The sequence below is a fragment of the Canis lupus genome, chromosome 35, assembly GCF_011100685.1.
Source record: "Canis lupus familiaris isolate Mischka breed German Shepherd chromosome 35, alternate assembly UU_Cfam_GSD_1.0, whole genome shotgun sequence".
NCBI lineage: Eukaryota > Metazoa > Chordata > Mammalia > Carnivora > Canidae > Canis > Canis lupus.
Window position 1 is genome coordinate 18,977,867 of NC_049256.1, and position 26,499 is coordinate 19,004,365.

Here is a 26,499-nt window from a genome sequence, read left to right on the forward strand (position 1 = left end):
TATTCCTAAATGCTTATACCTGTTATAAAAGAAGTTAAGAGTATGTGAAACAAACTGATAGAATGTAAAGGAGAAATACACAAGTTCATAGAGTTAGAAATATCTATACTCTTTTCTCAGTATTTGTGTATAACAGGTAAATAGATCTAAGAGTATATAGAAGATCAAACAACACTGCCAACTAACCTGACCTGTTGACCGATATAGAATGCTCCCACCAAAACCAGCAGAACACAAATTCCTTTCAAGAGTATGTGAAACAGTCACCAAGAGAGACCATGTAGTGGTTCAAAAAATTTTAAATGATTGAAATAATCAAAGTATGTTCTCTTACACAATAAATTAAATTATAAATCAAAAATAGAAAGATACCAGAAAAAATTTCAAATACTTCACATTAAATAACACTCTTTAAATAATCCATAGGTCAAAGAAGAAATCACAAGAGAAATGGAATCCAAAGTTGGCTCTTTGGAATGATAATTCAAATTGATAAAACTCTAGGTAGATTGATGAAAGAAAAAAGAAGACACACTTTACCCATATTAGGAGTTTGAAAGGAGGAAAACACTACACTTCCTACAACATTCCTTCCTTCGACATTTTATTTTTATTATTATTTTTGTATATTTTTTTATTGGAGTTCAATTTGCCAACATATAGCATAACATCCAGTTGATTTAACATTTTATTTTATTTATTTATTTATTTATTTATTTATTTATTTATTTATTATTTTTTTGATTTAACATTTTAAAATCAGTTTCATCATTAACTATGTTAACAGAATAAACTATAAAGCCCACACGTATCTCAATATACGCAGAAATATTTGACATTATTTGACAGAAATGAATACAGATTTGCAATAAGCTCTTGAAAGAGCAACTGGAACTTTCATATCTTGTTTGTGGGAATGAAAAGCTTCACAACTGCTAGTGAAAAAATGTTCAATTTCTTTTATTTTTATTCATGATAGATGGAGAGAGAGGGAGAGAGAGAGAGAAGCAAGCTCCATGTGGGGAGCCCTATGCAGGACTTGATTCTGGGACTCCAGGATCACACCCTGTGCCAAAGGCAGGTGCTAAACCACTGAGCCACCAGGGATCCCCTGCAATTTCTTTTTTTTTTTTTTTAATTTTTATTTATTTATGATAGTCACAGAGAGAGAAAGAGAGAGAGGCAGAGACATAGGCAGAGGGAGAAACAGGCTCCATGCACCGGGGGCCCGACGTGGGATTCGATCCCGGGTCTCCAGGATCGGGCCCTGGGCCAAAGGCAGGCGCCAAACCGCTGCGCCACCCAGGGATCCCTGCAATTTCTTTTAAACTTAAGGATACACGTACCATATCACCCAGTAATTCTCTCCTAAGTACTAAAAGAAATGAACATGTGTGTCTACAAAAGACTTTTGCATGAATGTTCAGAGCAGTTTGACTCATAACAGCCTTAAGGCATATATAAGTCAATATCCATCAACAGGTAAATCAATAAACAGATTTAATTTTGTTTATAATACAGAAGTACATAATATTTTATAATAAAATTTGTGCATGTGATAAAAATAGACAATTATATTAGTAAATATTAATAAAATATAGCCAGTAACATGGATAATTCTAAAAACACAACTAAAACAATAACAACCGTAAAACAGAGTGAAAGAATTCAGACATAGATTCCATTCATAGAAACTTCTAGAATAGACAGACCAAATTTACCATGATAGATTTGTTTAAGGTCAGGGTAATTGGGAAGGGGCATGCACATATATAATTTTGGGGGTGATGGAAATGTCCTATATTTTGATCAGTTTTGGTTACTTAGGCATATGTATTTGTTGAAACAGATGTATACACTTCAATTGGGAGCATTTTATTATCTATGCATTTGCTCCAATAAACTTGAGTTAACAAAGTGCAGTTTATCATGGAGTCAGTGCATGGCTTGTGACTTGAATTGATAGGGAGATTCCCAACTGACATGCCTGTGAATGATTTGCCTTAAAAAGTAATGGTATTGAAACTAGTTGGTGATTTTCTCTATTCTCTTACTCAATTTATCTATGAATTCTTTCAGAAATCATTGAGTGATATTATAAGGCTAAAGATAAACTATTCCTATGAGGATTGATTCCAATGGTGTTTGTAATCTTGGAAAATTCTTGAAAAGCTTAAAAATGCTTTGAAAGTTATCCCATTTTTGGAATATGTTATTAATAGAAAGACACAGTCAATGAAGGCTCTGTCAGAAAACTCTGGGTGAGCCTACCTTTTTCTACTGGGGTGCCACCATTTATTGTTAGCCATTTATTTTCAAGTTGGGGGAGAGCCATGCTTCTTGGTTTTGGAACAAGATCTATTCTTAAAATCATGAAATTTAAAGATTGTCCTTGGGAATAGTTTTCTGTGCTCCCAAAAGAATACATTCTTGTTCTTTTAAACATTTTAAACATTCAAAGCAGCAAAAGTAATGTGTTGATGTCATCTCTTTTATCCATAGTATGTGTTTCTTTATAGATAAAAAAATGGGATCTGACTTCAGTTCATTAGGCCTCCAAAGAGAATGGTGCAGAAAAGTTTATGAAGTACAGCAGGTGGGGTGCCATTTGGCTACCTCTAACTTTGGATCCACTCTCTCTCATTTACAATTTAATCCATTCCAAACAGGTATCTACCCACCCACCAACCCCCATCTCTAAGTCCATGGAAATTGTGTAGACCACAACTGGTCTCCTTAGTTTTAATGCAGTGGGTGCTGCTGAGGCTCCATCTTTCTTGAAAACAAATCGTTTTGTACAACTAACGATTTGTTCCTTCTGAAACATTCTCTTGACCCCCAGAGTACTACATTCTTTTTTTTTTTTTTTTTTTTTAACATTCTTCTAGTCTTCTCTCATCTCTGTGTCTTCTTTTTCAGTCTCCTTTGTGGCTTTTCTTCTTCTACTTAACTTCTAGATTTAAGAGTGTTCAATGTCTTATGTCCATTCCTTCCGTATTGCTATAGCTTCTCCTTAGCAGAGAAAATAATTTAATCCCAGGCTTCTAGGTGTAACAAATCTGCTGAAGGCTAGCACATTTATATCTTTATTCCAAAAAAGCCCCAGATTTATATATCCAATTGTTTACTTTTTTAAAAAAGATTTTATTTATCTATTTATTCATGAGAGACACACAGAGAGAGGCAGAGACATAGGCAGAGGGAGAAGCAGGCTCCATGCAGGGAGCCCGATGTGGGACTCAATTCTGGGACCTGGGGATCAGGCCTGGAGCCAAAAGCAGATGCTCAACCACTGAGCCACTCAGGGGTCCCTATTGTTTACTTTTTAAATCCACATGGATGTGTAGTAGACAATTCCTGCTTAACATGCCTAAAATGTCATTCTTTCTTCTAGTAACATTTTCATAGCCTAATTTCTTCCTAAGAAGAGATTTTCCTGTGTAAGGTAATTCTATCACCATGGACTTGATTGATTAAACTCATATCCTATGTGTAATTTCTAACTACCTTTTTCTTACATCTTATGTGGAAAATTGTATATGGTCCATTTTTCAAACAACACAAGAAAAACAAATTTTTAGCCTCTCTTGATAGTCTATTAACACAGTAAATGTCCTGAGCTCTCCCTTCCTGAAATTTAAGTCTTCTTTGGTTACCCTCCAGATCATTCAGTAAAGGAATTAAACTAACATGACCTTGTGATGTCTCATCTTAGTCTATAATTGCCTCCTCTAGTTGAATGTCTACCACTTATAGGTCCCAGCATGTTAGGCACTTCATGTATGCTATTTAATTCCATGTAATTAATGTATTTAATTTAATTTTCTCAACAATTTGGAAAGATAGCATCTTCTCTGTTTTCTAGAAGGGGGAATTGAAGCTTGTAAGGTTACAGAAATAATCCAAGGTCATTTCACTAATAAGAACAGGTATTCAATGATGTCAAAATCATTTTTTTCTCCAGGATCCCATGAAATATATATATATTATATTATTTTATAAATATATATATATTTAAATAGTGTATCTGACAATAGTGTGTGTGTATGTGTATAAAATTTCAAAACTCAAGCAACTATTAGCCACTAGAAAATCAGTTTCAATCTGGCATAGTGTTTGGTGGTGTTTTAGCAGTGACAGTAACATATACAAATTGTGAGGTGAGTAGAAGATTCTAAAGCTGCCTTATTCAAAACTGTAACCACTAGCCACATGTAATTAATTTAAATTAAAATTACAGTAGAATAAAGTTAACTAAAATTTAAATTTAGATTTCACTTCTTCTTTCACACTTACATTTAAGTATTTAAGTACTCAATAGCCATATGTGACTAGTGGCTACTATACTGTATGTTCTCATCATCAGAGAATGATCTATTGGCCAGTGCTGTTATAGACAATTCATGACTAGTGTGTTTCCCCAAATTATTTGAAAAGAAAGTGAAAATTAGTGCTGATGTTGGTCAGCAAGGGCATTGCTAGTGACAAAGGAGATGGAGGCAGGATTTGAGCTGAAGAAAATTGGAAGTGAAAGGTTAATTTAGCTACATAGGTTATTCCAGAGTCCCCAAAAGATAGGCCTGAACTAAAAAGGAAATTATGGAAGAAAGCAAAATATTGTCCAGTTGCAAATTGAATTAGTGATACTTTTTCACAATGCCTTCAGTAATACATGTAAAAGCTTAAGTAATTTGACATAAGCTTAAGAAGATTTACTGACAACAGAGAGAAATAATGCTATAGTCAGAATTTAAAAATAAAAGTATGAGCAGAGCACCTGGGTGGCTCCATAGGTTAAGTGGCTGACTCTTGGTTTTGTCTCAGATCATGATCTCAGTGTCCTGAGATCCAGCCCCTTGTTGGGCTCTGTGCTCAGCAGGGAGTCTGCTTGAGATTCTCTCTCTCCCTCTGTCCTTCCCTCTCACTTGCACATTCTCTCTAAAATAAATAAATAAATCTTAAAAAAAAATTAAAAGTATGAGCAACTGTGCCTCTTAGCAAATGGGCTCTCTTGGCTTTCTTAGAGCTGACATGGTTGAATGAAAACAATGGTTAATTCTAAGACTTATTTATAAAGAGATTCCACTCTATTGGAACCATTTTTAGTGGATTCCTACAAGAGACATAGCTAGAATTGTGAACCTTTGTCCCCTAAATTATTATAAGCCCTATTTCTTGCTCCAACTCTGATATCTTCCCTATTCTGAATCAAAATTAGAGGTGGAAGACTCCATGACTAGATAGTTGTGACCCCAATTCATCTCAGTCATGGGCTGAGATAGAAAGTTCAACCATAACTCAACTCCTGCCAACCAGTAAGTCTCAGACTCTTTTCTACTACCTTTTGCTGGCCCTCCATTTATCATGTTACTAATAAAAACAAAGCAAAAAAAAAAAAAAAAAGGTAGGTCTAGCCAATCAATATCAAGTGTTACATTGGGTCTAGTGGAAGTAGATCCTTTTCTAGTAGATTTTCATACAAATCTCACCTGTCTTAGGAATTGTGATCCCTATTTGAGAAATATTTTTCTAGATTGGTGGTTTAAAATTTTTATTCTTAACTCACCAAAAATGTAGACATTTAAAATTATCTTCAATATGTAGAAACCTGGATTTCAAATGAAACCCAAGAATTTAGCACAATTTCTTCCATAAACTGAACAATAATATTAAGATCAGATGTTTAGGAAAGAAAGTATGAGATGTGTTTCACAGATTTTCATCTAAAACTATTAAAAATATATTTAACTTTTTAACTATATGAAGTTTTAAACATATGCCAAAGTAGAAGAATGAGATACTTATGTACCCACCACCCAGCTTCAACAATGATCCATGTACTTAATCTTGTTTCATCTAGAGCCCTTCCCTTTATAGTCCTACCTCTCACTGTACTCATTTGATGCAAATCTCAGACATATTTCATCAGAATTCATCTTCAAAGGATAAGGACACTTTGTTTTTTAACATCATGAGCTTCTAGTTGTGACTATAGAAAATATAGGAGAGCATATTAACAGATGCCACATGGGTATCATTGGCAAGATTCCGAATGTTGGAAACTCTACTGGATAAACACTCAGTTTTTGTTTGTATTTAAAAGAAAAAAATTGCAAAGGATAAAATAGGATTATGGATAACCTTAAATTGAGAGAGACTAAGACACACTTTGATTCTAACTAACAATTAGGAGATAATTGGGGAAATTTAAACACTACATTGATATTTGATGATAATAAGTGATATTAAAGAATTACTGCTTTCTTTTTTGTTCTTTCCTTTCTCTTTTTGTCTTAAAGCAGCTACGATAATGGTATAGTGATTATGGGAAGAATTTTTTTTAATTGTTTGCCACAAAAAACAAGAGTAAATCTTATCTAACTGGAAACTTTGGTAACTCAGAATGATTCATAACTTAGGAGTTCTGGGTAACTCCCTTCTTGTGGCAATTTTTATTTTTTGAAAAACAAAAAGAGAAAATGTTACAAAAGGGAAGTGAAATAAGATAAGTAAATCCTGAACTCAAAGGTAAACCCACTGACTCCAGATTACTTCTGTTTTCAGGGGCAAAGCGCCATTGTCTTTTTCAGAATTAAATAACAAAGCAAGGAACCATTAGTCTCTAAACTCCTTTTTTTGCTTCCCTTCCCTTCCCTTGGTTTTGCCTTGCCTTGCCATGCCTTGCCTTGCCTTACCTTTCCTTTTACAAACATATCTATCAAACAATCCTGGGTTCAGCAGAACTTCTCAGCTTTTGCAATTTTTGCCTTGTTAAAAGTACAGGGACCCATTATTTTATGAATCCAGTTCATATGCTCTCCTCTGTCCCACGTGGGTGATGTAGGCCATTGGAAAAGGCACAGAGAAGACTCCTTAGACTTTCCCCCCAGCTTTTCACACCATGCCATATATTTAAATAACAGGCTGAGATGGGAAGTGATGAGTCTCTCAAGGAAATAAATACGGCACACTCATTAGAAGACTCATTAAGAATAAAGTGCAGGAAGGGGGCTCTGAGAAACAGACTCTTATTCTGGTATTTATTAGGACAAAGCACTCTTTTTAATGGGGCACCTGAAATGCTCTCTGCTGCAATCATTATTAGGCATTAGTGCTGTTACTAACTTCTTGGGATCAGCTTTGCCCTTCTCTCTGCCTTGGTAAACAGTTGACAACAATGCCCTTGTGTTCCAGGCTCCTGTGGAGAATTTGTTCTCACTTTCCCTGTCTTTGCTCAGGAGTTCTGAGCTTCTACTCTGTGAGGGCATTTAAAAATTGGACCTCTCTTCCAAGTGTGAATTGAAGGATGTAAGCACATTTTATTGCTCATCTCCTCTCCTGGATGCTTCTTCCCTTCCTCCACATCATGTACATCTCCCCTACTCTCCATTACTCCTTTTCCTTTGGGCAAAGGTTGCCAAACTTTTTCTTTAAAGGGTCAGACAGTACAGATAGTAAATATTTTAGACTTTGTGGTCCATGGGATCTCCCTCAAGACTCTGCTGTTTTAGTGCAAAAGCAGCCATATACTATACGTAAATGAATGGGTGTGGCTGTGTTCCAAGAAAACTTTATTTATAAAAACAAGCGGTGTGCCACATTTGCTCCACAGGCTGCAGTTTGCTGACCCTGGTTCTAAGATCTAAAAAAGAAGTTCCCATTGCACTTATAAGATGAAACTAGGCATGTGGTAATCCCAAACAGTTTTAACTTTGTTTATTCAATAACTCATCAACTTTCAACACCTATTAAAATTTTAATACCCATTATGTGCCAGACTCTGTGCTGGGTACAGAATATCAAAGCATCAAAACAAACAAAAAACCCCAAGTAACTCACAGTCTTGTGAATAGTCTAGCAGAAGGGCGAACAACTACACTGTGATATATTTGATGTTATAATGGACGCATAGGCATTTGAGATCACAAGGTAAGGGAATTTAAAAGCATCTCTTGAGCATTTGAGTGTCACCGCAGGCCTTCCAGAAAGGAGACCATGGGAGGGGAAGAAAGAATGATTAGAAGAAAAGGGGGCTTGGGGAGGTGGGAAAGTCTGGAGCTTCTGAGTATGATCGGAGGGCTTCTGAAGGATCCCTTTGTCCTGAAACACCATCCTCATCTACCTTCTGTAGGATCTAAAATTATACAAATGGAGATTTTATTCCTTTAGGTTGGATATTACCATCTCTGGGTAAGGCATTTTAAAATGCAAACAGTCCCAGGAAGAATGACACACTATGTCAATCATAACCTGGTTGGAAAGAGGATATAAATCTGATAGGGACTCAGGAGAACAGAGACCCCTGAAACGGACAGCAGGAGGAGGCTTTTCAGATAAGGGAAGGACTATAGAACTGGGATGTAGAGCGTAAAGGACAAAGATGAACTTGCCTACTTCTCAATATCGCCCAGGGCAGCGTGAAACGTAATAAGGTGGATGAGGACAGGGCATAAAATAGCAACTGATTCATAAACATGGGGAGGAGAAGTGTGTCTTTTTCAGACTCAATGGAATTTTTACTGCCTAATGTTTCCAGAGCCAATTTGTAAAGCTGTCTGGGAGTGTTCAGTGTGTGCAAGGCAGACACAGAAAGGGGAGGGGGACAATTAGGAGGCTAAAGATGCTTCAGACCCAAGATGGGCTGCAAGTGACAACAGAATGAGCCCCATCCTCCCCTTACTTCTGGCAGCTCTTATTCTTCTCCCAGCAAGCCCCTGCTTGCTGCTTTATCTTTTGAATGCAAAAGGAAAGTGCCTGGGTGAATAAACAAGAGCTTTCTTTCTCAAGGAGATACAGTGCCCAGTCTCTTTGGGCTTGCTGTGTGTTCCCGTGTGATGCCCATTGATTGGGAGCTGGTGAGAGATCGGAGGGCATGGTGTGTGGGTGATGACAAAGCAGCCACTCTGGGACCACAGAATGGAACTCCTCAGGAGTCGTCCTACTTCTGGTATGGTCGTGTGAACTGCAGAAAGACACTTCTGAAGCCAATTCCTGCCTGGATAAAGGCAAAAAATGAACAAACAAAGAAAAACCCCCAACACACACACACACACACACACACACACACACACACACACCAGAAAACTTTCAAGGATTTCTTGATTGACTCATGCATGAAATATTAACTATTCATTCGTGCGTTCAGCATTTATTGCAGACCTACTTTGCGTGAAGGTTCTGATCAGGTGCCCGGGAGATTCAAAGGCACATGCATGAATGATTAGAACACAAGAGAGGTACGTGGGGGGGAGAGAGAAGTTATTATCTGAATATAAAGGAAGGAAATAGAATGTCTTCCATTCCTCAGCTGTGGAAGCAACCCGAGACTGTAAAGTTTTGAAAGAGTTTATATAATAATCCAGTGTGTCCATCAGGTGACATGGGGGACATCATACAGGGAACAGTGTGAACAAGCCCTGATTGGAACTTGGAATGTAAGGTACTAAAGGACCGTGAAACCACAGCCTGCTACATAATTTGCCTGGCCCGGTACAAAATGAAAAGGCAGGACTTCTTGTTCAAAAATCAGGAAAAAGCGTGCCCTTACTTCATACTAAATACTAAAAATGTGGACATGTTTCTTTCTTCCATGTTCTCTTTCTTGTCCTGTCTTTGTTTCAATGTCCTGTTCCTGGGGTCCAGGGATACCAGCTGGGTGACTATACTCCTCACAGACACTTAGGGTCCTGTCCCATGGCTCAGCGTGTGAACACATGGCCCCTGCCGGGTACCTGGTTGTACCAGCCACCTGACTGATGCATGCTGCTCCAGCTGGGTCCCGTAGGCCAGCCGCCCTGTGCATGTGCAATCTCAAAGGATTGCAGCTGCTGTGCTGGAACATACTCAGTACCTGGATGGAGTTAAATGAGAAGTTGGGTGAGGGCCAGGAGGAAAAATCTGGGTGGGACCCTGGGTGTCAGGAAATGGGAGTGGCAGTGGCCACTGGTCAGAAACAGGAAAGCAAGACAAGTTGGCACCAAGAGGCAGGAGAGTAGGTAGGTGGCAGGGAATCTTTTTCCTGGAGGCAGCATAAGGAGGGACTGTCTATGAGGGGAGGCTTCAAGCTGTGGGACATGTTTTAGTGTCCTACTGGGCTTCAGTTACAAAACACAGATTCAAAATTAACATTATCAAGAGTTTCAAGATGATGACTGCAGAGCATTACACACCAAGTGTGACCCTTCCTAGTGCGGGGGTCTCTGTATGACTGCCCTGGTGTCTCCCTACTGACTTGTTGAAACCTACTCCATTGTACTGTGTCCAGCCTGGCAAAGAGAGGAGTTGAAGAGGGTGGTGTTTGCAAGGAACCTAGAAAGAAAGGCAGTTAGAAAATAAACATGGGCAGTGTTTCCCAGCACTGATCAGAGGACAGTGAGGTTGATATTTAGGACACTAAAGGGATGGGATCAGTCATGGGCAAGTGTTTTTCTTTCTCCTTCACCAAGACCTGGGTGAGGTGGTCCTCCCTCAGATTACACACACGTTTTAGAAGAAATTGCTAATTGTTTTAAATATCCATTCTCTTTTTCCCGTATATTTACAGTATTTTTTGCTGCCACAGATGGTCATCTAGAATAAAGGTGACATTTTCTCAGCTCCTGTGCATGCAACCCCATGGGACCATGTGACTAAGTGGTGGTCATTGGGAGGTGAATGAGAATGTTCATATAGCAGCTTCCAGGCACATTCCTTAAAGCAGAGCCATGCATGCTGTTCATGTCCTCTGTTCTCCTTCCCATCTTCCTGTATGTGGCCTGGGCTATGGGTGGACCAACAACTTCTTAGACCAGTAAAACACAGACCACCCAGGATAGTGGGGGGATGTGTTGAAAGAGCTGGAGTCCCAGGACTTCATGGGGCAGAGCTTCTGGCCAGAACTTGAACTACCTATCCTGTGACAGTATACATTTTAAGTGGGAGAGAAAATAAATTATCTTGTGTAGCCTTCATATTAGGTTTCTTTTTTAAAAATATTTTATTTATTCATGAGAGACGAGAGAGAGAGAGAGGCAGAGACACAGGCAGAGGGAGAAGAAGGCTCTATACAGGGAGCCCGACATGGGACTCAATCCCAGGTCTCCAGGATCACACCCTGGGCTGAAGGCAGCGCTAAACCACTAAGCCACCCAGACTGCCCCATATTAGGTTTCTTATAGCTGAACCTAATCCCAACCGATGTGCCAAGCAAATTCACCTGGCTTTGCACAAGCTCTGGAGAAAGTACACCTATTATAAGTTAACGAGTAGCACTGGAGTTTACATGTGATATATCTTATATGAATTTTGCCAGCCTGAGTTAGCATTTCTAGGTCAATCAACTCGGATAAAATGTCATTTCTAGGTCTGAAAAGCAGAGGCCTATATCATGGATCTTTGTCAAACTCCACAGCAATGTCTTCATCCCACCAAACAGAGTTATGTGGTCAGCTAGCACTTTGGTTTTCTGGCATATATGGGTACATGCAGATACAATAGACATAATATAGCCCCAGTGCTCTGAAAATGCAGGAAAGGGAGACACCATTGCAGCTGGTTCTTTTGAGATAAGCAGAATTAAGGGAAACAGAATATAGAGAAACATGTAGAACTGCTATATGATGAGCAAAGTTAGGTTTTATCGGACAAATATTCATTCAATACCTACTATGTATCATGCTTTGTGCTAGAAGCTTGGGGAATATCAATGAGCAAAACAAAGATCTTTGACCCCATGGAGGTCAGAGGCTGGTGGGAGAGACAGTCAGTAGAGATAAAATGTGATGCATAATTAGCAAACATAATATAAAGGAGATAAGGACTGTTTTTTTAATTTTTTAAGATTTTATTTATTTATTTTTGAGAAGATATAGAGAAAGAGGCAAAGACATAAGCAGAGGGAGAAGCAGGCTCCTTAAAGGGAGTCCGAGGCAGAACTCGATCCCAGGACTCCAGGATCATTCTCTGAGCCAAAGGCAGATGCTCAATCACTGAGCCACCCAGGCATCCAGGACTATGTTGGAAAGAAAGAAAGAAGAAGAAAGAAAGAAAGAAAGAAAGAAAGAAAGAAAGAAAGAAAGAAAGAAAGAAAGGAAGGAAGGAAGGAAGGAAGGAAGGAAGGAAGGGAGAAGAAAGAAAAAGAAAGAAGAAGAAAGACTCCGAAATAAAGCAAAGCCCCACCCACTCCCACCCCGGAAAGCCCCTCCGCACCACTGCCCCACCGCCTCCGCCCCCTCCTCCAGAAGAAAGAAAATAGAGTAGGAGGAAGTAGAGTAGGTGAGGACCCAGAGTCTCTCTTCTGGCCAGTGCAAACACACCCCCAGCTGGCTGCACCCTTCTCAAGAGCCCCATCTGGCAGCCAGTGCAGCTGCCTTGCACTGATACACCTAGGAGCAGGTGAGAAGGCTGGGATCTAGAGCACAATGCAGGGAGCATAGGTAGGAGAACAGAGTCCATCTATCATAACTGGCAGGAACATACAATATGAAGATAGGCATGCTGGTTAGGTCCAGCAGTTCCAGTTGCTTCACTGATCTCTAACGAAGGAGGGGCAACATCACCCTCCTAGAGAGGGAAGAGAGGATGATATATGGGAGACTGAGAATGAGGAAGTGGTCTGAAGTAGTCCAGTTAGAGGGTGACCAAGTGAATGGATCAGGCCATATTCTGTGCTAGCGTGGTTGCATGGATGCTCACCTGAGGTTCATGATCATGAATTCACATCAGAATGGTGGATGTGGTCCACCACAGGACGTCAGCATGCCTGGGCAGAGGGTACCATTTCTCAACGTGAGTGTGATGCAGTGAGCGTGGATGAGGGCATGCAGGGTGTGTGCAAGGAACTGATGATGAGATGTGGCTAAGGAATTTAAATGGAATAAGGAAGTAAGTGAAGATAGCAAGAGGGGAGTGGGTGAAGGGGATGGGAAAATCAGATAATAAAAAAGGGGTGACTAGCAAGACTAAGGATGAGACAGTGAAGAGGTCAATGGTTGCCAAGGATCTGGGTTGAGGGAGGAAGGGATGAATACAGGGGATTGAAACTCTTCACTTTGATATAGCAATGGTGGATACATGACACTATATATTTGTTAAAACCCTAGAATGTGCATCCCCCAAAGTGAACTCTAATGAAACTATGGATTTTGGTTAATAATAATGCCTTAATATTGGTTCATCAATTACAACAGACCACAATTATGCGAGGTATTAATAACAGCAAAACTTGGGTGGTGGGATGGGCTGTGTGTAAGTGGCTGTATAGGAACTCTGCAATTTTTACTCCATTTTCTTCTCTAAATCTATAGTGCTTTAAGAAAAAAGCTACTAATCTCTCCTCTCCTATGCTCCTCTGTTTTGTTTCTTAAAATCCACATATGAATGAGATCATATGATAATTGTCTTTCTCTGATTGACTTATTTTGCTTAGCATAATATCTTCTAGTTCCGTCCACGTCATTGTAAATGGCAAGATTTCATTTTTTTTTTTTTTGATGGCTAAGTAGAGGAAAAAATAAAACGAGACAAAAATCAGAGAGGGAGACAAACTATAAGAGACTCTTAATCATAGGAAATAAACAGGGTTGCTGGAGGGGAGGAGAGTGGGGGACGGGATAACTGGGTGATGTGCATTAAGGAGGGCACGTGATGGAATGAACACTAGATATTATGACTGATGAATCACTGACCTCTACCTCTACCTCTGAAACCAATGATATATGTTAATTAACTGAATTTAAATAAAATAGAAAAATGTAAAAAATGAAAGGATAAAAAAACTATTAATTTTTTAAATGTTAAGACTTAACATAATTCTCCATGAGACTAGTTTTTTTTTTTTTTTTTTTTTTAAGCAATTTTCTTCATCTCCTGAAGAAAGAAAACAGTGCTAGGCTTCTATTTAGATAATCAGTATTAGTTAAATACAATTATGTTAAATCCAAAGTCACTTCCTCTAGATCAAAAAATGAAGAGTCATAAAGTAGACAATACATAAGTTAAAAAAGAAGCATTTTTAAAAAATTTACTTTTGGGGTTACAAAGGTCACACAATTTATTGGTACCCAAATTGGAAAAACAATATAATTTTATTCAGGAATAGCAAGGGAGGCAATGATCTTGAAAGAGGAAGCTATGCTTATGCTAGAGGAGAAGCACTTTGACACCTTCCCCACCACCCCTCTCTTGTGAGACCAGGAGAAGGAGGTAGGAGAATGGTGAGCCCATCTATTACAACTGTTAGGAACGTAAAGTATGAAGATATGCACACTGGTTAGGAGCAGCAGTTCTAATTGCTCTATCCATAAGATAGAGACATGGATCATAATAATTTTTCTTACATTTAGAAGGTCTACCAGAGTCATGTGATTATCGAACTCCACAGTTCCTTGGTGAGTAGCATACATAGCAGTTTTGACGAACACTATATGTGCTTTTTCCCTTTTTTGAGAAATTAAAGGTGAGCTTGTTTTACATGTACAGTGAGGCTGGTTTAAACATCTTGCATAACAAGGGCTCTCAGTGCTACATTCTGTGAAACTCTTACCTCACTTTAAATGAAAAAGCCAAGGTACGGTCATAGTAGCAAATGGACTAACATAAATAGACTACAAATTAGGCGCTTGGGTGGCTTGTCCTTAAGCATCTGACTGGTGATTTCAGTGCAGGTCATAATCTCAGGGTCATAAAATGGAGCCCTGAGTCAGGCTCCAGGCTCAGTGGGGAGTCGGCTTGAGATTTTCTCTCTCCCTCTCCCTCTGCATGTGCTCTCTATAATAGATAAATAAATAAACAAACAAACAAATAAATAAATAAAATCTTTAAAAATAAATGGATAAATAGACTTTAAATGGACTTTATATAGGAAACAATTGCAAACGTGGTCCTTAAGTGGCCAAAGTACATTAAAAGTATATTGAATGAAGTTACTCTAACTGATTAGTTTTAGGTATAATTAACTTGTTCTTTCATAAAACTGTTAGAAAATATTTTCTCGAGCATTTGGCCATTAAGAAATCATTGTATTTCAAAAATTAAATGGAGGAGATGATAAATAAATTAATAGTGACATTAGATGCATATTAAGTTATCTCTGCTGTCCACACATGCAGGCACATTAGCACAGACTCATCATTCAATTAATTGCCTTTTGCTACAGTGAACCTCTAATCTCGGAAATGCAACGATCATACACATAGAAAACCAGATAAGCGATTTGGGTCACATTTTAGAAATAAGAAATCAGGTTTTCACTACCAATGCATATGGGATCTCTCTTTGAGTGACCAGTAGATTGTTTTTTTATTAAATACTTTCAACTCTTGCCATGTATTCATGTATTCTGAAGGAACACAGCAATGAGGTAAAAAAAAAAAAAATTTACCAGAGAGAATTTTATTCCTTGTTTGTTTCTTTTAGATTAAAAATCCATTGGGATGAAGGAAGAGACAAAAGATCACCAATTCAGTCTTGCTAAGATTGGGTCTAGGTTTCTTACATGCTTTAGAATGGGAATTTGTCCAATTTCCTTTGTGATGTGGTATTTCAGGACATAGCCCAAAGTCTATTAATCCTTATGTATGTCTCATCTCAGTTCCCCCTGCTATTTAGCTCATCTATTCTTTTCTGATTATTAGAGGTAGAGGGTAGGCTTGCACCAATCTCTAAGTGAGAATCTTGATGTATTTGAAGATTTGTTATTAATTCCCTATTCACTTTTCTTCTTCTGGTCCAATAACTCTTACTTTTTACTGTTGGTTTTGAAAATTTTAATCGTTTTCATGGCTTGCTTTATGTTGGCTGTCTGGCTTCTGTGTCTTTATTGTGACATTTAAAATTAGACTTGAGTTTAGTGGAATGCTAAAAATCTAGTTTCAATGTACTTTAGATATTTTTAAACAACAGAACAACACTGGTTAGGGTAGATATCATTCTAATGGCTTCCAAACCCCCGCTTTGCTGTGGTGCTATTTTTTTCAATCATTGACAATTCCTCATATTTCATTTTTTGTCTTCTATTTTTATGTGTATTTATTCCAAAATTACTAAAAGACACTCAGAACCATTGCTTTTGGAAAATCACATATAATGCAAACAGCTCTAGAATTGTGAAATTTAGTGGACAAGCTCCTTCTTTCAACGTTATATCTTTGCAGAAAATATGAAAGCGAGTCCCAAAACTTTATTTGTAATGGCATCTTTACAGCATGTTGGAAGCAATTATAGAAATGCAGATGCATCTTTTTTGTCACATTCATTCAGTCAACAAATAATAATATTTTTTAAGCAGCAATGCCTTGTTTTTATCAACAAATAATTATTAAGTGCATCTTATGTATCAAGCAGAGATCAAGACAGACACTGTCCCTTTATCAGATGGCTTTCTCAGAAGTGTACTGGAAAATCTTCCTACAATTTTGGTCATATTCCAGATTTAAAAGATCACAATGTAAAGAGAAGCTTGGTGACTCTTTTGGTAAGGGGAAGACTCCCCTTTTAAAGTGATGTGTATGAACTAGTTTTTATAAAATTAATCTTGTTTCCAGCTAGACAGAGAGCACAGGGTGTCAGGACACAGTGTCTTAGATTTTCATTTACAGGTTCTAGAGGTCTTTCAGGCACAGAATTGCTGTTGATCACACACTATAACTTGGAGGACAGTAGACTTTAGTGTCATGTGTATAAATCTAGTGGAAACTGTGGGTCTCATTGCAGAAAAAAAAACAAACACAAAAAACGCAAAAAAAAATGCACAGAACGTAAAGACTGCTAACTCTGGGAAACGAACTAGGGGTGGTAGAAGGGGAGGAGGGCAGGGGGTGGGAGTGAATGGGTGACGGGCACTGGGTGTTATTCTGTATGTTAGTAAATTGAACACCAATAAAAAAAAAAATAAAAATAAAAATAAAAAAAAAAAAAACAAAGACACAGTTAACCAAAAAAAAAAAAAAAAAATGCACTTAGGATCTCAGAAGCACCTGTACTCCCTAAAACCCATTTATGGACTCTAGGGTAAAGATTACTGACAACTCAAAGTCTTTATACTTAATCCATGTTCCCATGATGCCAATGGAAGGTTGGGGGCTGCTAATAGTCCAAAATAAGGCTTCAAGGGCGAGTATGGGATTTCTGTAATAAGGGGAGATAAATAACCTCACAGAAATAAAGGAAATCCATTTTATCTTCCTTCACCCATTAAATGGTAAGATGGGAGAATGAATGAGGACCAGAATGGGGCCCAGGAGAATGTGTCACACAGCTGGATATTCCATCTTGTTTCTAATCAAAGTTTGGAGCTAGAGGGACTTTGAGGTTAATATATTAATTCTAACTGGGCATCAGGTCTTCCATTCATTGATCAGATATTCACTGAGTGGCTACAAGGTGCCAACGCTTGGGAATACCTAGTATCTGGTCTCATAGAGCTCATGTATCCACACTTGTAACTCACTGGGGTAGTGGCGGAAGAAAGCTGCTTAGAAGCACCATTGGGCCTGATCTTGGACAGCTGTGGCATGACCAGCAGAAATACTCAATAAGTATTGGCTGGTTGATTAGTCTATTACTTCCCCTGGCGAGTTAGTTTTGTTGCAGAATCAGAGAACAGCTGGGGTTAATAAAAGAAAAGTTTAGTTTTGAGAGGGGCACAAAGCTACATATACTAATTATAATAAAATATTAAAAATCTACTTAGGGTAACATAGTTATGAACATGAAGTGCATACTAATGTGAGATTCATTTTGATGTAAAGCGTTTTCAAAATCAGCTATCTATCCTCAGAGTGGCCAAAATAGCAGTCCAGAGACGGACAAGGAGCATTTCAAATTCAGCAGTATGCTCTCTTATTGGCCCAGGGATGGCAATAACACAAGGAGCAGCTGGTAAGAATCTGAGTCTATTCTGACTAGATCATGCTGCCTGAGAGTCTAATTTTGCTTTAAAAATGGTCTAATTTTGCTCACAGTGGAAAAAGTGGTATATTCCTTTAGTGTCAACAGACCAGATTGCATCTCCAGTTTGTTTGATGGGGGAACTTGGTTCGGTTCCCAGATATGGCTCTCCTTCATGGATCATTGAATTACGCTAAGTGTTTTGAACAAAGTCAATTTCAATACATGCTGCTTTCTACCCAAACCTTGGAATTTCTCTTCATACCAAAGTTCCAAGAGCTCGTGTTTGTAGGAAGAGAATATCCTGCCAGTACAAGTCACTTCAGCTTTAGTTGTCAGCTTCTTCAGCCTGAATAGGTAAACCCGAAGTACCCTTCAGGATTTAACAGTTGAGTATTTTTATGGGGAGTCGTAGATGCTTCAATATTCTGAAATTTATGCAAAAGTATGTGTGCAATTGATGTACAAACCAGGGCTTAAAAATATTAGGCTCTTTCTGTCCAAAAATATCCCCAATTTGGGTATTTTGTGTTTTTCGCTTTCAATGAAGGGACTTCTGATATTTTCTTGTTTATGTTCCTTTTTTTCTTCAGGAAAAAGCAATATGCGAAAGAGCTTATTACTTCATCAGTATTTTTTTTTCTTTGACGGTATTTCCAACGGAGGGCCCATTACCTATTTCTAATTCACTTAGTTTCAAACTCTCTGGTCCTAAGTAATGAGCCATGAAGGAGACGGGGTTGGAGAGTGACTTGGGGAAGGATTTGCAGCCTCATGGGGAGGTGGGCGGGGCTGGGTCCCTCTCTGAATAAGAAGCCCTTTCCTCCCAGCATGTGTTCCCTCACACAACTGCCTGTAGCAATGACAAATCCAGGAACTTTGCTCCAAGCAGACCGTTTTCCACTGAAAACCCAAGTTTCCTAAAAATGAACCCGGAAAACTGCAGATGATATATCTGTCCCTGTAATACATAGCCTGGGAGTGTGAGGCTGCAGGAGGAGGATGGGGAGGATTGATGAGCAGCTCTATTTATGTTCTACTGATGGGCTAATCTCACACACACCTGGATGTGATCTGAGTTCTTGCCCACACAAAGGGATCTTGGCGTTGGCTCTGGTGCTAACAAGTACAAACTGAGCTCAGACTTCAGTTTAGCTGGAATGTGCAGGTGTCCTACCTGGATTCTCATGGAGAACCAGCTGGGATCTCCCCAAATTGGCAACCAGTCTTATGTGGGTGGGATGGGGAGTATGGTAGGAAAGGGATGATAATTTGGAAAGGGAGCCCCATGGGAGAATTTTAAGGAACAGAGCATTCCACTTTTCTTTTCCTATTTTTTTCATTATATCCCATCTGGTCTCCAGATTTCTGGTCCTTTCACTCTTCTCTTTAATTTTTAAGAGTCCATGAAATTGTGGCACTTAACTTTATTGTGTAATGAATGAAGGTTTTCAAAGAATGAGCTATTTGCTTCACTTGGTGTCATCCAAAATGGGTGGTTTCTTCTATGTAATACCTGGAGGTAGGATTTTGCTCAATCCTGTTTCTGAAATCCATTGTATATTTTTAGGCTTCTTTTTGGAATTTCTAGTTGGACAGGACACACACAGGGGGAGAAAGCCTGCAAACCAGCCTTAATGCTGGTGGAAAGGCTTTGGCATGTGATAAAAAGCCTACCTCATCGTGCTCACTTTGCTGTGCTGGCTGTTCTCTGATGACTTCTTTGGATTGAATAAAGCCAGCTACAGAAGTGGGTGAAGCTATCCCTCACACTGACATTTAATTTACCTAGGAGTACAATAATCTGAGAAAGCATCAAATACTTGAAAATTTTGCTTCAGTGAGCAGAAGCTAAGTGTTTATACCATATTGAAAAGTGATAGTTTTCTTCAGAATTTAAAGTATAAAAACAGGGGCGGGGGGTGACAGGTTCATGGTTTTAAAGCAAAAGGAAAGAACAAAACTTTTGTTCGGCATATTCACAATTCTGAAGTTGGAGAAAACTCTGGAATTTTGCTCACCATGATATTATTTTATCAGCTATAGTTTGATAGAATGAGGTCAGTGGGGCCTAGGAAAAGGATGTGGTTGTAAAGCCTTAAAAAGGAAGGATATTTTTAAGTGTGTTACAGAGAAGGAAGCAGCTGGACTTAATAACTAACACTATGTGGGAGGTGAAAGTATGTTGAATCTTGTACAGAAGTTTGATGATCAGAGAAAGGGCAGGCAATGTTGCTGTCCAAGTCAAAATAACCCTCTATAATTAGCTCCACCTGTGCTAAAAAATTATGCTCATATACTCTTCCCAATTTATTGAAATTTATGACCATGCAATATGTTATGTGAGTAATAGTCACTACTGAACCAATATGCAGTTCTCTACTGACAAAACTGGGGTTTATATTTTATTCATGTTTGTGCTCTCAGTAACTAACATGATGCCTGACATCTAGATGATGTTCAAATGCTGAACACATGGAGAAAATGGCAAATCTGTGGCCTGCTTAAATTCTGATTTTCCTTTAAAACATATCTGGCTAGGCTCAATTATTTGTTTGCTTTAATGAGTTGGATGATTAATTTTGTTTATCGAAATCTGGCACTGTATGTCATATTTCTTTGCAATGCATCAATAGCCAGGCATTTAGAAATTAATATCTGTTTCAGATTAGCTTACAAGGTAGTCATGATGAGAACTGGAATGTTTTGGTGAAATGACCAGATATTCAGTATGCCAAAGCAGGGACCGCAGCCAATCCTACCTCTCCTTACCTTTTGTTTCTTGACCACATGATAATTTAGGATCATGTTGCCGGATGATATGAGCAGGCGTTTCAGCCACCACTCCACTGCATATGCCTTCCTCTCCTATTGAAAGCCTTTCCGTATTTCCTGGATTTCTGGAAGTGGCATATACTAGACCATCTCATATGCCATTCCCATCTCTTCCGAAGGTAAGTAACTACATGTCTTGCAACAGCTTGGAATATCTCTAAAGGAGCCCAAATCTATGTCACATACAAATAGACTGGCTGCATAACTATCCTCCAAATCAGGAATGTTAGCCTCTCTGTGTGTGAGTTGTACAATTCAGTAGCCATGACTTCCCGTCTCTTAGATAACTCAAATTCTGGCTAAGAAATTAATCTACTTAAGATGTGAGGCATCTAATGTAAAGAATCCTAGAACTGGGCTAGACATATGGTTTCAAGGGATTGTTAGCCCTAATCTACTAAAACAGTGTGACAAAGAGGTTAAGATCGAGGTCTTTGGAATCAGACAAACCAGGGTTGATCTTCAACCCTGTCACTACATAGCTGTTGGATCTTGGACAAGTTACTTAAGCTCTTTACATTTCAGTTTGCTCGTGTGTAAAGAGAGAATAATATCAATTTACTAACATCGTTGTAAGGATTAAATGAGGTAATGCTTATGAAGCACTTAGCAGAGCATATGGAATATAGTCATCAATAAAAATTATACAACATCATCATCACTATCACTGTTTTACCAGGACATGAACCTATGAGAATTCCTAATAGCACCCTGGTAGCCTGACTCTGAATTTACAAAGTGAAAGCGTTTCTTGGAGATGGAAAAGCATAAGGGCTGCCTGGGATGGAAGGGTTATCTTGGGTTTCCTACAGTTGCCATCACAAACACCAAAAGAAGCCACTTGCTGAGCAGAACTTTCCATTGTGGGGGAAGGGCACCTAATGGCTACTCTACTATGGTTATTTTCCTAGGGCATGGAGTCTGCAATTTACAGAATCATGCACATGAACCACTCCAACAGCAAAGAAGCCCCATGTGGGCATCATCTATAAATTGAACCAAAGAAGTAACCATGTAATCAGTTTGTGAAATGACCAACCCATTTCAAGAACTAAAATAAAATTTATTCATAAGCATAACTTAAGCCTATCAACTATTTACTGTGTCCAGATCAATTTGCAGCTACAGAATCTGTGGACAATAATAATTTCTGGAAGAACAGAGAGAAGAAAAAAACAAAACAAAGCAAAAAACCTTGAGAAGGCCTTATATAAATAAGAAAACCTTAAAAATGAGAATGTTCTGAAAGTGTTTTAGTCAATGTCTTTATGCAAACTGCACTAATTAATCTCATACAAACATGGATATTTTTGTAAAGCATAAGCCCAAGTGCCATTTTATGACCATGTAATTTACAAGTCCTCAAATTACATTAAAATCACCACACACAGTGTTTACAGTTTAATTACATGGTTATTTACCATTCCCAATCAAGTGTTATTCATTCAGTACCTCTTTGCCTGATCTTACCTAAAAAAGAAAACACTTTTATGCTGAATTTGAGTGGTAAACATTCAAACATGCCAATACTTAAAGGCAACAAAGATGTAATTTGGAGTAAACAAACTCCATTGACAGATTTCAGAGAACTTCTGGGGGGAAAGAGAATGGAAAGAGATCAACATTTTACTAAAATAGTATTTCTCTGGTTGTTTGAGTTCTACCGAAAAAGAAAAGAAACCAATCACTATTCGCTGCCCATTCTTTATGTAAAAAAGCCAACTGGGTCTATTATCCCTATTTTGCATTATAAGGAAGGATATAGTTCTTCAGTCAAGAAGTGTTTCTTGAGTACCATATGTGTTCTGGATCCTGTGATAAGTATGAAAAATAAGGCATGGCCCCTGGATGAACTCAGGCTAGATATCTACTAGTACATTATAGACATTTCAACGTGTGAATATATTTACTTCTGGTTTTCTCTTTATCATTTACCAATATCATTTTGAAATGACAAAATCTCAGTCCCACCATGGACTATCTGTCTTCAGGCAATTGCATAACCTTTCTGAACCTTAATCTTTTCATCTGTAGAGCATGGCAGTGGGGAATATAATAATAATAATGCCAGTTTTCCCTCCACGATAGTGTGATTATAAAGATGAGTAAGTCTGAAAACACTTGCAGATTATTTCTTTAGGATCTGCCCCTGCAGCTAATTCTCCAAACCCAGTCCAACTGAGTCCTTGTTTGCTTCCCTGTGTTGCCTCAGAGTTTATGACGCCTCACACCCATTGTGGTAGTAGATATTTATATCAGGACACAGTTATTTGGTGAATTAACTGGGATGACCCTTAAATTTCTAAGACATAATTTGGGAACTCAAATTTTAACAGAAGTGGTCCTCATTGGGATATCCTTGGGCCACCTTGCCTCAGCATTACCAGAAGGGCTTCTAAAATTACCTATTTGTTGGTAATTTGTTCCACTCCAAACTTAATGAAAGTCTTTAGTAGTGGAGTCCAACCACACAGCTGTCTTTTAAATAAGTTCCTCTGAGAATTTTAAGCACACTAAAAATCCAGAAATCACTGTATTTACTAGGATCGTTTGCAGATACTTCAGTTCCCTTCTTTGGGGAACATGATAGAATTCCCATTTCTCTGACCACTTGGAATTAGGTGAGCATGTGACGCTTATTTGGGCCAGGGGGATATGGATGTACATGGCAAGTCATGTGACATGAAATGGAAGTCACTTATCTGAGGGCACTTTGTATTTCTCATAATTAAACCATTTTATTCCTCTTTCCCATTGATTAGAAACAACGTATGACTAGTTTCCCCAAACATGATTTAATGATGGTGGCAAAAAGCATTAACAAACATCAGACTGTAAATCAATCCACCCCAATCATTATGACATCTTTCTTGATGGAGCAAACCCTGAAATGGCAGGGTTGTTAACAAGATGTTTTTCTCTTTCCTTCAGATCTTCAATATAGAAGACACAATAACATTAACATATGGAGATTTTATATGATTTCTAATTGGGGCATGCTAATGTATCTAAGGCTGAGTTTATACCAGCAAGTAGAAGGTAGAGATAAGTGCATGGGTTTAAAAGGATTCACTTAATATATCGAGCACCTACCATATACTACTTATGTTGCTCAATCCATTTGAATTTAACCATGTTTAACAATTGTCTTAGAGACATTGTTTTTTATACATTTTGAATGTGAACAAACAATTAAGCTGGTTAAATAATTTTCCAAAATTTACCACATTAGAAACTGAGATTCTAGCTGACATCTGTTTGCTCACCCACTCACAATGTTTTCGCTGCATCATGTCACCTATGGGGAAGTCAGACAGTCTTTTAGCACGCTGATAAGCATACTAGTTTTCCAATTAATTGCTCAATTTTCATGAGCCTTATGCATCTTCATGGATGTTAATAAATGTAGCTTTTTTCAGTATCAAATCAAAAAACTATAGACCATACACAGCATGCATGCAATGTGTATCTATACTCCCATATGCATTTTTGGTTAGGAAATTAGGAATGGCACATGTAAAATAATACTTATACTCTTTAATACCAAATTTTCTTTTTTTTAAAAAAATTTTATTTATTTATGATAGTCACAGAGAGAGAGAGAGAGGCAGAGACATAGGCAGAGGGAGAAGCAGGCTCCATGCACTGGGAGCCCGATGTGGGATTCGATCCCGGGTCTCCAGAATCGCGCCCTGGGCCAAAGGCGGGCGCCAAACCGCTGCGCCACCCAGGGATCCCTAATACCAAATTTTCAAACAAGTGTCTCCTTCTGTCTGCAATAGACACAAGGAAAATGTAACAGATTAAACTAGGGTGATCACCTTTGGAAATTGCTGGCCCTAAGATATAGATATTTAAATGATTTTCAATCTGGAAAACACATTAAACATATGACACGTCATTACCATCCAACAATTATCCAAATGGAATGTGAAATATGAAATTATTTCAGATATTAAGGCTTTGGAGAAGCTGGGGAGAGAGAAGCATGGAGGACTTTGGCCCATTTTGTGAAGTCAATTTTGATAATTGAGGCAAGAGTATAGTTACAAACTCTATCTCTGCTCCTTTCTGTTTGTTTCTAAATTAGGGAGACATCAAGTGAGACAACAGAATTTAGAGTCTGGCAAAAAAAAATGAGTAAAAATTAAAATAGGCATACTCCTCACTGTGTTTGTGGAATATCTATCACTAAGGATTTTCTCTGGGCTCTGGCTGTGGAATATTACATATCCATTGGGCAGTTATCGTGTTGACAGCCCTTGAAATGATACCTGTATGCATCAGACACATACATAGCAGCCTAAGCAGAAAATACTGAGTAACCAACCCCAAATCAGGAATAACTAAAGATGCTTATTGGTGTAATTGGAGTGGGTTTTTTTTTTTCTAAATATGTGTTATCAAATTGAATTTGTGGACAAGCTGTAACATAGCTCAATTTGAACACCTTATCATTAGGACCAATTAGTATTTTATCCCAGTAAAGAAAAATTACAATGAGAGTTTTCAGAGTTTTCATACCATAGAGATGATCTTTTCTGACTCTGATTTCACAAGTTTCACAAGTAAGGAAACACATTCAGGACAGTAAATGGTTTGTTTAATGTCACTTGGCTAAGAGACAGAGCTTGCATGATCTCCCCTTGATGAGCACTCTTTCAAGTCCACATTTGCCATTAAAAGAGCAAATAAAGGTAAGAAGACAGCTTTCACCAAAATTAAATTAAAAATCACAATTATTACATAAAGATCTTTTTCAAAGTCTATTAAATCCATACTGAATGTTGTATGAATACATATATCCCCAAAGAACTTACTGGATGTTAAATGGTCATATTTATATCTGTTATATTAGTTACTTTCATGTATGTGTTGAGTTTTACACTAGGATTATTGTACCACTACAACTGAGAAAACAGAAATTAACACAAGTGATATTTTTCCCAAAATTATACAGTAAATGAAAGACCTAGAGTTTGTACTTAGGTCCTTCTGATTCTAGAACATTCATCCTTTCTACCTGGCTACCCTACCTCTCATCAAGACATTTTTAGAGGATGAGAACCTTATAACACAGATCTGGTTAACAAAGAGATAGTGTAAGAAATATATTCAAAACATAAACCACAGAAAACTAAAGAAAGACAAAATGAAAAGATGTGAAGCAAACATTGGCAATGGGAAGAGATTGGGGTGGAGCCGGGGAGAGCCATCCAAATGAACTACAACAGGCTTTGTCTTTAGTATCAAGACTTTCATCAACATAGAATTCATTTCCAGAAGCTCAATACTGTGCAAAATGTAGACTATTACAATCAACTTAGGAGTTATCATAATAAAACCCCCAGGAAAAATTACAATTAACTTGAGTCAATTAGATTTCTCAAGGATCCCTGACTTTAGCTCTGGCTAACAGGAATCTTAATGAGACAATTAATACTAGCTAATATCAGCTTGATTGATTTAAAGGGTATGTATAATTATATAGATGTGTGTATATAGAAGTGTCTCTGTGTATGTATGCTACAGCTGTCCATGGCATTCAAAATTAAGTCTCAAAATATTTTAATAGAAAAAGAAATCCCATTCCATAGGTGAAAAACTGAATTAAAAAATATATATATTTGTTCTGAGAATCAGAGACAAAGTAAGCAACCTCAGAAAATCAGGTTTAGGCATGAGCTAGACAGTTAAATGAATAAAAAAGTTTGATAAATATTTGTTGTGTGCCTACCAAGTATCATTTTCAGTAAATTATCCCTTTACTACTCACCGTCTTGAAGGGCACTATCTGTT

General features: G+C 38.0%; 1 long non-coding RNA gene across 1 annotated transcript in view; it reads left to right on the plus strand.

The window, feature by feature from the left end:
* LOC111094075 overlaps positions 1-21,765 on the plus strand; it is an 84,215-nt gene extending 62,450 nt beyond the window's left edge. The window contains exons 2-3 of the long non-coding RNA XR_005384364.1: positions 20,668-20,819; positions 21,612-21,765. This is a non-coding gene — a long non-coding RNA (uncharacterized LOC111094075). The remainder of the gene's footprint in view (positions 1-20,667; positions 20,820-21,611) is intronic.
* The last annotated feature ends 4,734 nt before the right edge of the window (positions 21,766-26,499 follow it).